At 43.1% G+C, this 17,899-nt stretch overlaps 1 long non-coding RNA gene across 2 annotated transcripts in view; it reads left to right on the forward strand.

The window, feature by feature from the left end:
* LOC146808861 (uncharacterized) overlaps window positions 1-16,908 on the forward strand; it is a 62,664-nt gene extending 45,756 nt beyond the window's left edge. For both annotated transcript variants that reach the window (XR_014965498.1, XR_014965497.1), the window contains one exon: window positions 15,315-16,908. This is a non-coding gene — a long non-coding RNA (uncharacterized LOC146808861). The remainder of the gene's footprint in view (window positions 1-15,314) is intronic.
* Window positions 16,909-17,899: the final 991 nt, after the last annotated feature.

The raw sequence follows: 17,899 nt of genomic DNA on the forward strand, positions 1-17,899 counted from the left end.
TGCACTACTCTCTTGTCGTTCGCAGGTTGCTGCCGCCTTCCCTGACAACACCCAGGTCAAGGACCACTCCATCGCTCCTGGGGATTATGTTTTAATAAGCAACTTTGATAGAACGAGTCCTCTTGAGCCGAGGTGGAAGACGCCAAAGTTGGTATTATTAACCACGAGGACAGCTGTTAAAGTCGAAGGACGGAAAGGATGGGTTCATCTTCATCATTGTAAACGCTACTTCGGGAATAACGATTCTTTTAAAAAGGACACAAACTTTTCAGACTTTGAGCCCCCTTTACTAGAGGAGACTCCCCAGCAGGAGTACAAAGCTAAACTTAGATCTAAAAAGTCAGAACCCGTTTGATCAATTAAGTCCACTAGGTGGTGAAGCGGTTGAACATGTATTCTGGCTTGCATAAGATCTCGGACAATAATAATGATAAAAAGAGCAGGTTGAAAAGCAAATACTGTAAAATATTACGTGGTAGATGTATAGTGACTTTGATTTTTCTATCTCTTCTGTGCATCACGATAATATGTATCAGCTTAATACTACATGCTATTTTTCCTCCTATTGCCTCACTCTTACACTCCTCCACTAATGATACCATAAAGCACACATTTAGTGATCTGCCATCCCATGAGCTATCGTATCGACTTGCCTTACGCAACAATACCTTTATTAAGATGCTGCACCATTCACATCAGACTAGCAATGCTACAGACTGCTGGGTCTGTGGCCGACTTCCCCCGTATCAGAAGGTGAAGGGAGTGTTACCTCTTTTCCCTTTTCCATTCTCCCATAATGGTTCTTGCGGAGCATGGTTTGCCTTAATGACATCCATCAACGGTGATGCCAAAGAATGTCAAGACAAGAAGTGTAGGGGCGAATGGGTATGGGGTAACTTGAATAAAGTCATGAATGAAGCATGTTTCCCAGATGAAGAAGGTCTTCCCCAAAGAAAAGGTACCGATCTAGAAAATGAAGAGTACCAGCAAGGAAATGCGACCCTCGACTTTATAGTGTTGAATGTCAAGCCCATACACAATTTAGGTCCATCCTCAATTACAGTCCTGCCAGTAAAAGGGAACTTGTGTGTCAGAAAAGAAGGCTCAGTACATTTGGGGAACAGCGAGTGTAATACTATAATAGTGTTTAAAGACAAAGGAAAGTCCTATTTCAGAGCATCACGACACACCTACTTTATTTGTGGCCAGACAGCCTATGTGCAACTGCCCTTAGACTGGGGTGGGACGTGCTATATATCATTTCTTTTACCACCCGTTTTCTTGGCCCCATCGAACTATCATCAAGATCTCCAACTAGCACTTATCAGACACAGACGAGGGCTCGATGCCTCCGGCATTGACCAGACTGAGACAGCTTGGGAGCAATATACAGATTTCAACAAAGGATTCTTTTTCTTCATAGGTCCCGTCCAGAATAGTAAACTTATCCGCAGGTTAACAAGGATTCTAGAAACAGTTGCAAATGTGACTGCATCAGCCCTGGGGAACTTGACCCAGGAACAGTCTGCTATGAGAATGATCGTTCTTCAGAATCGTCTTGTTCTTGACGTCATCCTGGCGGATAGGGGCGGGGCTTGTAGGATCATCGGCTCCAGCTGTTGCGTTTTCATCCGTAATAACGCACCGTCTGTATACAAAGCAATAACAAGGCTCCACAAGATTGCCCAAAGCAGACATCAAGACCCAGGCACGTGGACTTGGTCCAGTTGGCTCTGGGGAGTAATATCGGCATGGGGATGGAAAGTGTTGACCGTCTGTGGATTAATACTACTAATGATATTCAGTTGTTGTCTATGTCTGCAGTGTGGCCCGGCGGTTTGCGGTTTTTGTGCTACTGCATGTGTTCCACATCCCCATTTACAAAGCATTGAAAATGGAAAAATAATGCTGCAAGCACAGATTGACTGTCTCATGAGAATAGATGTGACATGAAGGGTCCACTAGGGGACAAGGAGGGAATGAGGAAATACAAATTATGAGGCCTATGTGTCCCCTGTGTGTTCCCCGTCATTTATGTACACATGCATGTATCCCATGCATTTCCCCTCCATGGCCTGTCTATCATGATGCTTATACTATAAACGTGGCCTGCCATCATCCAGTCTCCCATGAGAGAAACGACAAATCTGCATTGAGGCCTACACGTTTTGCATCATGTTTTCTATACTCGTGTCATTTTCATGAAAGCCCATTATTTTGGCTCAGCCAGAGCCGAAAAGAGGTTTCAGGCCTCAGACGCTCTGAGAGCTCTGAGAGCTGCAGCTGCGTATCCTTGGCCTTGCACACTTGGGCCTCAGCCAAAGGGGCCCTGTCCGAGGTGCCGAGACAGTATTGAGCACGGTTATCTGCTTACTCCTACTGAACCACATTCCTGCCTGGAGAAGGAGGAATAAACATAACCCATCTGCAAAGGAGAGAGCCTTTCTGTCTCTTTTTGTTGATTGCAAAGCTCACGTCAGTGAAAAGCCCATAGCCCCCATGTAAGGCCTACGCAGTGAATGAAGAAATAGATGCCACATTGGCTCTTGGTGATGGGCAACCTATGTCACAAATCAGTCCCTGCTCCGGACTTTAGATATCAGATAATACAAGATATACTGGTCGTCCTGACACTGAAGGCCTCTCTTCCAGACTCCCCGACTGCACAAGCAGCCTTCCCCCAGTCACACGTCAATTACACGTCATGCTCGAGTTGAGCACAAGTAAGGCAAAGTTCCAGTAAAGTTCCAGCTGATCACGCAACCCTCTCCAGGTATCCACCCACCTATGACATTCACCAATGATCATCACGTGGACGCCCACATGGACGCCCACCTTCACGCCTACTTACACGCCCACATGCTCTTATCTCATTCTCTCTTGCTCTGCCTGAAGCACTCCTGCTTACGTATAATATTGAATGTATATATACTGTACTCTGTGAATAAAGTTTGAGAATATTATTTTGAGAATATTCTGAGCAGAAGACCCTTCCTGATCCCTAGTGGTGATGGAACTATTCTCCCTATAACTCGAGTTATTGGAATAAAGCCCTTTTGAACCTGATACCACAGACTCAGCCTCTTGCTTTATGCATGATCATATTGATATTATAGAAATTATGAGTGCGTAATACTTTATTTACGACAAGGCCGTCAGGGTTGTCACAGAGTCTGTTTCTGGGTCTTCTGTTCTTTCTGTGGAACTCTTCATGTCTGACTTCTTTCTTCAGGTCAGCAGGATTTGATTTTCTGGTGACAGAGACTCCCCTAAATTCTGAATGTATGTGTGTTAGGGGAGTGTAGGGCAGTAGCCAATGGGATACTGTCCCTTGGGGTCACTATGCTTTGTGGGAAGTGGGCATAACCCGGTTCCAGAATTCTTAAGTATGCCATCACAAAGTTAGTTACTTCTGAAAAGTTGTGTCCACCTCAGTTTAGCCCACCTTAGAGGTGGTACTAGCCTGGTGGTGGCACGCCTAACTAACTAGCTAATTTTCCCACCTGTCGAGGAGCCAAAAGAGGTCGACTTCTTCTCCTGTGAGTGAAGCCAGGCTCGTTTTCAAAGGTGGCAGCTCTTTGAAGCTTCCGGCCTAGGAAGGATAATCACCAGGTCATCCTGTGGGAGAGGGTGTGACCCCCTCTTACCAGACAGGCTTTTGTTTTTGGTCTCCTGAGGGCAAAAGGTTCACACTCTAGGAGGTCTGAACAGTGTCTCGGTTGGCAGGCTGTAAAGAAACCAGTCAGCGAGCACACCAGAAGCTGGTACATTTTCAAGAGGCCCCTCTAAGGTGCTCTCTGGGTGTATGTATTGGTAAATCAAACACTAGAATCAGTGTGGGTTTATCAGTATGAGATGTTTTGTACCAAACATTTGTATCCTCAGTGAAGCCATCATGTAGCTGGGAAACTCCTTTTTGCAAGTGTCCAGCACATGTTTAAAATGGGCTTCCCTGATCACTTGTGCTGGCATTTGTAGACATGAGCAGCACAGGGGCATATCTGCTCATGTAGGTGGTCCCTCACATATAATATTCAGCACCCATCCTTAGGGCTGTTAGGCCTGCTGTATGAGTGACTAGAGATCATCCATTTTGTATGAAACTCTTTTAAAACTAATTTAGAGTCGCTAAATAGAACTTTCCTTTGCTATGACATATTGGAATCTGATGTCTGATATCTTGAAAGTATGCCAGGGTGGCTTGAATTTAAACAGAAATGCAAACACGTGTTTAATCGAATACCATGTATTTTCCTATATAATGTAATTCGAGGAAAGGATTATCATGGTCTCTCCTGCATTTGTGTTCCCTCTCTTTGGTTGTAATGACACCTGCAAACAATATATTGGAAGGGCAGATTTGCCATTGCTGTGCGGTTTTACGATGGAACAATGTTCTTCTGTATTTAAGAAACCGCTCGAGATGCCTTCTCAAATATGCAATACCGTACACTGTCACAAGATGGCGCGCTTGATTTAAACACAAGCTCTTGCTGTACCAGGCTGCAGCATGTTAAGTCAGTACTACAGTTCTCATGGGCGTCCGCAGTTAAAATTAACAGTAGTGTGCGCTCGGTTTCAGGACAGAAGAGAACTTCTGATCTCAAAATTCTCATTTTGTTGAAAGCAAATTCAATTGTGCTTTTGAGCACTGCAAATATAATCATGTTTGATTCATTTTTATGGTCCACATACATGACGCCAGGTTATAGTTATTTGCACGGCTGTGAGTGCTTATACTGTATCAATAAATATATAAGGGGCATATCTACAAGGCGGCGATATAAATTTATCGCCGCTTTTTGCGGTCGTTTTCGGCCAAAAAGCGGCGATAATTTTATCCCTATATTAGCAAGGTCACGCTATCGCGTGAAACCTTGCCTTAGCGCCTGAATTTCTAACGAACACCTTTGCATCTCTAATGAGATGCAAAGTGGGCGTTCCTCCCCAGGATAACGGGAGAAATGCTGCTAAGCGACATTTCTCCTATTATCAAGCCATAGCGACAAGAAAAGTAGCGATAACCTCTGTTATCGCTACTTTCCTTACGCCTGCTTTGAAACTGACTTAGCCATGATATCCTATGGAAGGTGGATATCATGACTAAGTATGTGAGGCCCTATCAGCAAGCTATCGCCAAACTTCGTGGGAATATCGCTGGTTTTCCAGCGATAATCTCACACAGTTAGCGCTAGGATTTTTATCGCTTTTGAGATAAGCGTTGCTAATAGCACGCTATCTCAGCGATAAAAATCCACGCTAGCCGGCGATAATTATCCTAGCGTTAAGTGCGCTTAGCGATAATTATCGCTGGTTGTTGCTGATACGCCCCTAAATACGGTATTTGTAAAGAGCAAACTAATCACCCCTAAGGTGCTGGGGGCCATCTGGGAGATTAAGTGAGCTATTGCCCACAGTCACATAATGCTGAGCTGCCCCCAGGGATCGAACCGTGAGCCCTGCGCTCTGGCGTCAGCCACTCTGGCCACTGTGCCACACCTCTCCCAGGGGAACATACTATGGAGCATTTTTACAAGAGCATTGCATCACGTTCGCACCACACAATGTGGTACATGTGTGACGTAATGCTTTAAGCCAGATTTATGAAGCTACGCAAAGCCACTTTGTGTGGCTTGAGTGGCCTCATAAATCTGGGAGTAGCACAACGCAGTGCCAGTTGCTGCGTTGCGCTACTCTGCCCTGGGTTGGTGATCCACAGGCGTTGCAGTGGGTCTTCCTATGCATTTCCATGGATGTTGTCACATCCCCAGATTTACAAGGCCTTGTGAACTTGTTCATGTGCTAAAACCTTATGCCTCCCCAGGACAGGCGCAACTAAGAGAAATGTCTTTATTTCTCCTCATTTTGTCCTCTTTCTATGTGTTCTGTATTCTGCAGTACACACAGAAAGATGAAAAAACCTGGCAGGATCGTTTTCCCTGCAGGATGGTGCCCCCTCCTGCACAAAAACAATCCTGACTACAACACAGGCACCCTTGCACCATGGTGTAAGCACAGGCACCCTGCACCATGGTGTAAGCACAGGCACCCTGGCACCATGGTGTAAGCACAGGCACTCGTGCCCCATGGTGTAAGCACAGGCACCCTGGCACCATGGTGTGAGGGTGCCTGCATACTACAAGGCTGCCAAAGAGGTACCAGCGTGGGGGAAAGGACATGAATGCACCGCACTGAATAAATATGGCACATTCCTGCCCTTTCCCTATGACGCAGCGAGGGGCAGCAGGATGACTTGCTGCGCCATAATCCCATAAATGTGCCCTTATGTTATGAACGACTAGCACGTAGAACAGTAATGTTTTCTGTGCATTGAGGAGTTGTTCTTTTATTTAACTGGAAAGTCCTTTTCATCGTGAAAGTGGAAGTCACAAGTGGGGTCTGTAAGTTAAAGATGACTCTGACTCGGTTAAAGTGCAAAGACTCACAGCACGGAGTGCCGGCACCTCACAAAGATCAGGCCTCTGCGTGGACAGGATTAAGTGCAGTGTCATTGATGAGAAAGCTTCTCTCTCCCCTGTCTCTCTTTCACCAAGAAGAGTTAAACAGCAGAAGACAGACATAAAAAGGCACCAGAATGTCCCAAAAAAGAATAATTTATATTTGTCCTTTTAGTACAAGGAAGTCAGCGTAGGTGGTCCAGCTGTAATTGTATGAGTAAGTGAGCTAGGACATGGACAGACTGGCAGCTTCAGCAGATGGCACAGTGGCTCAGGTGAGGAGCAGCCTGGGCACCAGATGTATGTGAAGAGCAGTTGTGATCCAGGGTAACTGAATGGATTTTTAATAAGTTGGTGAACAATGACAACATTTTGAATGAACCCTGAAGAAGTGATTGGCAAAACTCGTATTGGCTGACTGTGCATTGGTAGGAGTTATGCAATATTTATAAATACATTTGAAAGAATACATAAAAAGATTTAAAGCAGCAGGGACAAAGAAAACTGCACTACCAGGAAAGTCACTAGAGTAAAATGTGTTGCCCACCTCAAGTGATCTGCTGCTCATAGATCACAATAATAATAGAACTAAATTGTATGGGATGAGAGGCAATACATAAGCAACAAAATATCCTCGCCAATATTTCGTGGACGTAGGGATGCCGCTAATACAGCTCTAAGTGATTACTGCTCAGTTAGTAGCCATTACTCGGCTAGCATAACGTAATCTGTTTTCGGACTTCAAATTTGGGAGCAGTATCACTCTTTTTTCCTGGTTTCTTGTTCCCCATTGGATGAAAACTCTGCAAAAGACTTATTCTTCTTGAGTTTTCAAGATCTTGACACTAGGATTCCATTTGGACATTTCCATTTAATTCAACCTGCTACTGTTCGTGTTTTCTGACAGCAGACTCTGTGCCTACGTCCAGAGAGCTTGTGCTCTCACTCACCTTGTGCTTCGTGACCCTGTTGGGCTGCTCCCTCTTCGTCCCCCGCTACCGCAATTACCGCCATCACCAGCTGCGGCTGCATCGTGCATTGCGAATTCGGACTACACCTCCCGTCATCCCGTGCGGCAAGGGAAGCCGCTGACGCAGGTTACGCGCCAGGAGGCGCTCAAAAGCCCCCTCGGCAGAGCGGGTTCCTGACAGCAGACTCTGTGCCTACGTCCAGAGAGCTTGTGCTCTCGCTCACCTTGTGCTTCGTGACCCTGTTGGGCTGCTCCCTCTTCGTCCCCCGCTACCGCAATTACCGCCATCACCAGCTGCGGCTGCATCTTGCATTGCGGATTCGGACTGCACCTCCCGTCATCCCGTGCGGCAAGGGAAGCCGCTGACGCAGGTTACGCGCCAGGAGGCGCTCAAAAGACCGGTGCCCCCTCTGCCTCGCGGGACGCGCGCGGGCAGCGCCGGGCTAAGCCCGGGACAAGGGCGGGACCATCTGTGGCCGTCAGGGGCAGACAGAGGCAGGGCTGGGCCACCCCCATTATCTTTAACGCACTGTAGAACCCGTGGTGGAGGTAAGAGCTGCTACCTACCAGAGTATATCTGTTTTCACGTTTACTGCAATGGGTAAAAATGATTCTATCCAACCTCGACCCAATACCAGACATAATAAATCATCCAACAACCCTCTCCCAAGTTTAACAGCAATTGACAGAATGCTGCAAAAGACTATAGGGGTAGTTGCTTCAGCAATAGAGTCTAATGAAAGACGTCTCTCACTTCCCATTGGATCAGTCCCGCCTATTTTACCTGATAATCCATCCACAACTTTGGGTAATTCTTATGACTCTATGTTAATGATTTCTTATGCCGGTTTACCTGAACTGCCAGGAGCGAATATCAACTCGGAGTTAACTAACCCCAATCATTCTTTGACTTTGGATCATACACCTCCGGCAAGCAGACTGTCCATCACTCCTGTACTCCAGAAGCAGGTTTCGAGTGAGGAAGAGCATTTGGTCAATGATATTATTGATGTAGATGGTAACAGTGCCATCGGGACACCTATTGTTATTGCACAATCCCCTGCTATTATCTCACCAGTCAAAACAAGAGGACAAAAGGCTAAAATTAAACAAAATAACAAAGAGCAGAAGGTATCTAAACCTAGGGGTAAAGGTAATGGTCGCCATTTCAAAGCGGTACAAAATCTACCTGTAGTAGAGTTATGTGAAGATCAGTTAGATGTTACTAATGCCCAGCCAAATGGAATCAACAATGAGGCCAGTACTGATGGCTTTTGGGAAAGACTGGATGCACTTGTATCAACTTTCCTAGGGCCAATTAACGCGAATATCCGGGCCCTTGAGGCTAGGGTTAGTTCTATTGATCAAAATGTACAGTCAATTCTATGCTCAATTAAGTTGATTCCAGCCCAATTAGTTGTCCCTATACCTGACCCTGACTAGAATAGGGTCACGCCTACACCTATCCCTGTCCCTGTCCCGTACGCATCCGAGGGCACAAAGGCAAGATCAAGGGGGGTAGATAAACAACTAAGTGCCCCAAGTACTTTACCTGAAAGTTCAGGTAATAGCAACGGTCGCCCTCCTGACGTAGGGACTAGCAAAGGCAAAGATAAAGCTTCAATGGAAAAGGGTGTAACTTCAAGGGAAGACACTGGGAAACATGGGTCCCAAATACCAGACCAACCGAAGAGCACACTCCAGCTTGTAGATTATAAAAGCGAGAATGTACCATCTGTAATGAACCTACCACCAGAATGTGGAGCGTATGTTGCGGTCCTTTGTAATGTCCCCAGGCTACGGGAAGGGCAATTTGAGACCAATGAGACCCTGAAAAACAAAACTCTTCATTGGTTAACTAATAATTGTGGTTTGCCAACCATATATGCAGAACAGATCTTACTCACTCAAAGAGTAGGATGGATAGGCCCCACAACTAAGAACTTTAATGGGGACTGTATCATTATTAGTTTTAGATCACCATTTTGGGCACATAAAGTCCTACTCAGAGCCCCCCCCCTTCTCATTGGGAATTTAACACAACTTTGTTGCCACTCGCTTACTTTTATAGACATCCATTAGCTAATAATCATGTCATGAAACCCATTACTCATTATGTGAGTAACAATTGGCCGCCAATGGCTTCGGCAACCCATCAGTTGTTACCTCCACTACCATTATATAATAGGTTTCAATGTCTGACCCCAATGGAGGACACCGATTGACACATAAAATCTGTGGAGACTATCGATGGGGGGGGGGGGGGGGGGGGGGGTTAGGGACACCAAACTTGACTCCTATACAAAAGGAGACAAGTGAAGGATTGTGTATGGATTCATTTTTGATAAACAAGTTATCGGGGGTTAATGGTGCCAATGAGCCTGTTATTCCAATAGCTGGTACTTCTGGTAAGTCTATTTTGTGCACGGACGTATCCATAAAATTGACTAATGATGAAGGTACATTAACTCAAAATGGGTATACATTGACTACTTGGAATATTGCAGGTCTTAGAAACAAATTAGGGACGCCCTTCTGGCAAGATTTTATCACTTGTGGCACTGATATCATGTGCTTACAAGAAACATGGAGTACTGAACCTATCTCAGTAGAGGGTTATACCTCATACTGTGTAAATGCGACCCCCTCTTTAATGGGTAGAGCGAAGGGTGGTCTATTGTTGCTAATTTCTACTAAACTGATTGGTTGCAAAGTTTTAACTTATCTACCTATTGACAATCATAGTCAAGTTTTACGATTATCTTTCCCGCAAGGTAAAGACCTGGTGCTAATACATTTTTACAATAATAATTTCCAGAAAGATAGAGGAGTTTGTTTAGAACCATTGGAAAAGGAGTTGGACAGGCTACTTAACACATTTAATAAATTGGCAGTAGTCTTGTGGGTTGGTGATTTTAACATTCAAGCATGCCCCACCACATTCACCAATTCTTGTGGTTATTTGAAAACTTATTCCCCAATTGATGGGACAAAGGATGACATGTTGCATTTCCCCCATTGTGAATATGGTCTAACCCTCAACACTTTAATGGCTAAATTCGATCTTGAGCTGTTGGATTGTACGATAAATGAGGGTCATCTTAAATGCCCCACATTCACTGGTAGGGACGCTAGCAGCAATATAGATCACATCTTATTCTCTAAGAATTGCCCTTATATGAACCTTTGGATATCTGAACAGGTGGTTAGTGATCACAATAGTATTTCCATAGTTTTGTTAGCTTGGGGAAATAGAATTACTAGCACTACTCATACAATCAGTGATATCCTCCCTATTAGACCGAATGGTAGGAGATTAAAGTGGGTTGGTTTGGACCCACAAAAGATTCAACGGGATGTGATTGATAAATGCAGAGATAGCATTAATTATTGCCTCAGTGAGGAAGTTACCCCTGGAAAGCTATGTATGGAATTCGCCAATATTAATAATGTGATAAGAAATATCTTAACCAGGAATACCAAAGGTTCTAGACAGGATGGTAAGAAGTGGTTTGATTCCGAATGCTCCAAGATTTTATCTAATCTAAAACTAGCACTAAGGACTAAACCCCGCAATCAATCTCTTGTCTGTAAACTACGCAAAGATTACAAACAAGCTATTCTAGCACAAAAAAAGGCGTTGAGACTAGACGCCTGGGACAAACTAACCATGGCAAGTGAATTGAATAATATTAAACTCTTTTGGGAAATTGTAAACAGTCCTTTCTTAAAGGAGGATCATATTCCTGAGTTGATGTCTCATGTTAATTGCACTGAATGGATTGAACACTTTTCAAAAATTTTTAACCCAGAAAAGATCGTTTTAACTTTTCCTCTTTTAACAAATAATTTTACATGGCCCCTACTACCACTAACAATTAGCGTTGAGGAGGTGCGTGAAGGACTGTTAAATAGCAAAGGGGGAAAGGCTCCCGGCCCGGATGGTGTTCCGATTGATCTATATAAGGATGAAATGGATCTCTGGGCACCAATCCTTGCAAGAATTTTTAATGCTGCTGCTATAGGAAATTTTCCATTATCTTGGGCCGGATCTTTAATTGTTCCACTTTATAAAAAGGGTTCACGCTCTGAAGCATGCAACTATCGCCCTATTTCATTGCTTGATTCTTCAATAAAAGTGTTAAGTAGGGTGCTTTTAAAAAGATTGGAAATATGGGCCGAAGAATCCAACATACTGACCCCAGTTCAATACGGTTTTAGGAAGGGCATTGGGACCATAGAACAATGTGTTAATTTGGAACTACTTATCAATAAATATACAGTGGTAAAAGGGGGAAATTTGTTTTTATGTTTCGCTGATTTGAGCAGTGCGTTCGACCCAGTGGACCATTCGCTCCTTTGGTCAGTATTACTTGAATCAGGGGCCCCAAAGGAGATTGTGTTTTTCCTAGCTAGGATATATGAGAAACTCTCTTGTAGTGTACGTTATGGACCCATGGGTGAGCGAACACCTTTTTTTACAGTGCGAAGAGGCATCAGACAAGGGTGTGTATTGGCTCCCCTCTTATTTTCCCTTTTTATAAATCAAATTGCCGAGGTTTTAAATAATACCCCTGCTGATGCCCCCAAAATAGATAATACTGTTGTGTCCGTATTGTTATATGCGGACGATGCCGTCCTAATTTCACGCACCCCTCTGGGTTTACAACGTTTAATTGATGCTTTTACTGTTTTTATTAATGACAGGAAATTGCTGATTAATAAACTAAAAACTTTTACCATGATATGTGGGCGAAAATCCAAATCATCGCGGTCCTTTTTTCTTGAAGGCTCGAAGATTCAAGCGGTTGACACCTTTTGTTATTTAGGCATCAGTTTTGATGCTAATGGCAAATGGTCTAACGAGCAAGGAAATATTGGCCACAAAATGACTAGAAATTCTAATGGCATTTTCCGTTTTGCCTCAAAAGTAGGGGATTACAGAATAAAAGATATGGTAACCATATACAACGCAAGATGCGTTTCTTCGGCCCTATATGGAGCTGGTTTATGGGGCCATTCTCCGATGGTCCAATTGCAAATAAACAAAAATACCTTCCTTAAACGTCTGTTATGTGTCCCAGTTGCAGCCTCATCTGATTTAATTCATCAAGAAATTGGCCTTAACTATTTATCAGATTTGGCTGCTTTACGCCCTTTATTATTATGGCGTTCAATATGGAACAAAAAGGAAACTGAGTTCACACAGTCTGTAATTAAGGACTGTCTTAAGCTGGACTTCCATCTCCGTATTCAGTGGCTGAATTATATTATTTTCTGGTATAATATCTTATTCGGAATTAAGATCTCTAAAGATTCAGTCTGTGATATATTACCTTCTAAAAAGGAAATTAAAGACACATTCCTTCTTTATAAAACAGAAGAAAGGAATAAGCTGACTAAGACTCAAAAGACTTCTAAAAAAAGGTCTCCAGTCATATTTGGTGGAAGTGACCAGGAAATCGCATCGATTTGTTCTTGTACGTTTAAGGTTGGGCATCGTACACCATCTCGTATCATTCCCTGTGATTGGGGCTGGTTCTAGTGAAGAATGCCCGTGTGACAATATTTCCAAACAAAGTTGTTGCCATTTTCTGTTATTTTGTAAATTTTATACATTTCTGAGGAAATTTTATCTGAAACCGATCCTTTTAAAATATAACATCCGTTTAACAGCAGATGCCATGAATCTACTCTGTTCTCTCCAGAGCTGGGATATTTGTTTCCATGTAGCACTATACATTTTAAAATGCAGAGCTGCTAGGAAATCTATAATTATTTGATAATGTCAACTGTGCCTTGCTCTGATGTTATAGTTATGTATAAGTCATTTCATGATAATAATCTATTTTATATATATGCCTAAATCACTTTATTATTACGAGTTGAACTCATTTTTGTTATGCACAAGCCACTTTATGTTAGCAACCTATGTTGCACATATACCTAGTTTATTCTGTCAGCACAAGATGTCGCCACCTATTGTGGAGTGAAACAAATGCTCTATGGTTAGGAAATTGTGTTTTATATAGCTCATAACTGACTATGTATTAGTAAGTTTATTACTGCTAGGTAGCTGTATATGTCACTTTCCCGTGTCAAGTGTCTCCTCCACCTATATGGTGATAACTACTGACAAAATTGGTTTTAATGACGCAATATTATAATGTCTTATCCTTTTCTAAACACGTATATATACGGATGTTTAATTATGTCTCACCATTCAGTGCAAGTTAGGGCTTGTATAGGAATAACTATCTGTCCTTGATTTTGTTGAATTATGTGTCATGTTATTTTATGTATTTTACTTTGCTCAGCTTATATGGTTGTATTCATACAAACCGAATTAAAGCTTATTTGACTTGACTTGACTTGAATGGATTTTTAATAAGTTGGTGAACAATGACAACATTTTGAATTTACCCTGAAGAAGTGATTGGCAAAACTCGTATTGGCTGACTGTGCATTGGTAGGAGTTATGCAATATTTATGAATACATTTGAAAGAATACATAAAATGATTTAAAGCAGCAGGGACAAAGAAAACTGCACTACCAGGAAAGTCACTAGAGTAAAATGTGTTGCCCACCTCAAGTGATCTGCTGCTCATAGATCACAATAATAATAGAACTAAATTGTATGGGATGAGAGGCAATACATAAGCAACAAAATATCCTCGCCAATATTTCGTGGACGTAGGGATGCCGCTAATACAGCTCTAAGTGATTACTGCTCAGTTAGTAGCCATTACACGGCTAGCATAACGTAATCTGTTTTCGGACTTCAAATTTTGGAGCAGTATCACTCTTTTTTCCTGGTTTCTTGTTCCCCATTGGATGAAAACTCTGCAAAAGACTTATTCTTCTTGAGTTTTCAAGATCTTGACACTAGGATTCCATTTGGACATTTCCATTTAATAGAACCTGCTACTCTTCGTGTTTTCTTACTGTATTTTATTGCCCTGAAGAAGCCCATGCTTGGGCGAAACGCGTTGGCTGGTTGATTTCTCATGGAATACAACAAAGAATAAAAGACACTTTGAACTTACTTACGGATAACTTGTTTTCTAGAAATGTGTATTTACCTTAATGTTTGTTGCTTATGTATTGCCTCTCATCTCATACAATTTACTTACATTTGAAAGAATACTACTAGCACGTGGAATGGTATCAGAATTTGGGCAATTGAATAAAAGAATCGTCATCTGCAGCAGAAAGACTGATGGAATTTTTTATGTATATAGTCTCTAAGAAAACTTTAAATTATGTACGACTCCTTGAATCATATTTATATCTTCTCCCAAACTGAATTAAAGCATTGCAATTGTTATAATGTAATCCAGTGTTTTTCTATGGCAGAACTAACTTAGTCACGGTGAAAAACAACCATGCACCCTGACCCATAGGCATTCGTGGCCTACCATATGGGTGGCATCTAAGTACTAAAGACAAAGGTTTAGCTTTGGCAAAAGGTGTATTTTACAAGGTGAATATTGCAGTTTGAAACTGCATACACAGGCTCCACGGGTAGGTCTGTAGACATATTTTACAATGCTGCTTTAGTGGGTGGCACAATAAGTGCTGTGGCCCACTTGTAACATTTAGTTGACCTGCCCTAGGTACATATGGTGCCATATCCTGGGGACGTATAAGTAAATTAATTCTGTCAATTAGGTGCATGTCAAAGAGCACAAGCATTTTACCAGTTGTTAGCGGGAATAAAGTATGGAAAGCCCTACTGCCAATAAAAGTGGGTTCAGCTACAGGAGGCAAAACACTGGTGGCTGCACCTGCAAAATAGCAAATACAAAGCAAAATGAAATGGTAATCAACGATTAGTGAAGAAATGAACATGTCTGCCTTCCTCTTTCTCTCTCTTCTTTTACAGTGAAGAGCCAGAACCAAGGCAGTGACTGACAAACAGGACACAGAGTGGAGCAGGCCCTCTACCTCAACTGCACAGGAGGCACTTGACACCCCCACCACCGAAAAGAAGAAGGAAGAGGAAAAAGGGAGCAGAGAGTGGTGCTTAATTTGGAAATTTATAAGTGATGGGGCTGAATCCTTTGCTCAAGAGCTGCAGCAGGGGCTGCAGAAGGTGGGGGTGTGGAATACCAAGGATGCATTGTCTTGTAAGTGCTGGTGCCCAAATATGACTGACAGTGGGACAGCCCTGAAACCAGCAGCTGAAACTAAGCACTGGTGCAGCCAGTGTGCCCTCCTAGAGGTGAACATGATCCAAGTCCAAGACACAGCAAGTAGAGACTGAAGCGAGCAAGGAGATGGAGGTGAACCTGTCCACTAAATGTGAGGAGAAATCTTAGGATGGTGCTCCTACTGGCCAGAAAGAACAACTTGGGGTGCCCAAAGAACAGGCACTTCTGACCTTAGATCTGTTGCTACCACCACCAACACCAACCAGGCCCAATGATGACAGGGCCGTAGACTGCCTGTCCCATCACAACTACTTGCTTCAGAAGAGACCACATGCAACAGCAGCAGCTGAGGGTGTCTAGGACACCCCACATTTTGTAGGGTGTCTTCCCAACTCGATCTGATCCAAGTGTGTCTTCTACAGATTTCCTGAAATCCATGAAGCAGGTATATGATGGGATGCAAGGCATTTTACTGGGGTTTGGCAACATGTTACAGAGTGATCTAGCATTCGTAGACTTTAGTCTTGAGTAACAGCTACTGGAACAATATAGGTAGCTTGAAATGAACATTGCAGAGAAAAAACGATTTGAACACATCGGTCCAATCTAGCGAGAGCTTCATTGGCATCCACTAGTGGCAAGGATCAGGCCCACAATTTGTTTCCTAATCTAAACATCTCTTCTCTATGCCACACCTGGATATCTAGCCAACCTCTTATCCACTTCCAGTAATGTGAGACAATCTAGAGGCAAGAGCTCACTTATCTTGGAAACTCCCAGTTTCAGCTCCTCTTAATCCCTCAAACATTCCTTCAGAGGTACATCATAACATTTTTGGAAGTGTTTGCCTGTTCACCTGAGAACAGCACCTAACATCATGTTGTCCTGGAAAAGCCTAAAGGTAAAAATCTTCAGGTTTTTCCTTGGCGGGTCAGGATATTCTCACATCTCAATCGATTGAGTGCCTGGAGTGGTCTAACACTCACAGTGATGATAATTAATTTGGGACCTGGAATTATGTAATAGTCACTAATGTCGGCACTGAGACTCGATAATTATTCCTTATATGTTTGCTTGTGGCAACTGATTTTATTCATGTCATCCCTGCTCTCCCCTCTCACAATGGCTCACTGTTATTTCTATTCCTCTTCCCACAACCTCATCCCCACCACTAAGTCCCCCATGTTGTTTTTCATCCATTCAAGTATGGTATGTAAAGCACTTCAATACCTTTCTGGTGACAAAGTGTTATTTAAATACTTTTTTTATGTTTAAAAATGCTTTATTTGAAAAATAATAAAAGGGAAATACAGCAACAAATGGAAACACACTTAATATTGAGACATGTCATATATATATCATTATCTGTAATAAGAAAAGGATAAAATATGCACAATATATTATTATGAAAGTTATACAAAAAAAGAGAAATCTCATAATAAACTAAGGGGCATATGTACAAGCCCCTACCACCACCACAACGTTGCTTTTGCTGACATTGTGGTGCCGAAAGGGGCTTAACCTTATTTACAAGGCAACGTTAAGCCACTTAACGTGGCTTAACGCTGCCTTGTACATAAGGCCCCCTTTAACGCTATGGTTAGCATGAAAGGGGCTTGCAGTGAGTGTTGTGGTGGGCGTTCCACTGCAACACCCATAGTATTTAACAAAGCCCCCTATGTACCAGAGTGGCGTACATAGGAGTCAGCCCCAAATTAAGACCAGGAAATCCCTGGTCTTAAGTTGGCGAAACAAGGAAAGATGCATTATTTCTCCTTGTTTTGCTTTTTCCCATGTCTGCTGCCTTGTGGAAAATGCCATAGATTGTTTATGTACATAAACAAACATTTTAAAAAACAAATTTTATTTTGTCACTTTCATGTGTATTGCATGAAGCAGCGCACATGAAAGTGACAGAATGGCATTTTAGGATTGTTTATGTGCAGGAAGGGATACCTTCCTACACATAAGTAATCCTCCCCTGCACGCAGACACCATTGCACTCTGGTGCAAGTGTGCCTGAGTTGGCGCTAAGACGCTAAACTTAGCTCCATCGCAGGGGGAAATGCAAGGCTGCACCACATTCTTATAAATATGGTGCAGCCTTGTGTTTCAGAAGTGGCGTAGTGTTGGAGCCGGCCTCGTGGCGTGGTCCTGTTCCCCCTCGCTAAGCCGCACGAGGATTATACGTCACTTCACGTGACCACCTACGTGACCCCGCTCCACCCGGCCTCGGTCCCAGTGAGGCCCGACATCGAGGCGCCAACCCCTGAACCCTTCCCACTTCTGGCGGAGGGCAGTATCGATGGGACCCCCA

The sequence above is a fragment of the Triturus cristatus genome, chromosome 7, assembly GCF_964204655.1.
Source record: "Triturus cristatus chromosome 7, aTriCri1.1, whole genome shotgun sequence".
In the NCBI taxonomy this organism is placed as follows: domain Eukaryota; kingdom Metazoa; phylum Chordata; class Amphibia; order Caudata; family Salamandridae; genus Triturus; species Triturus cristatus.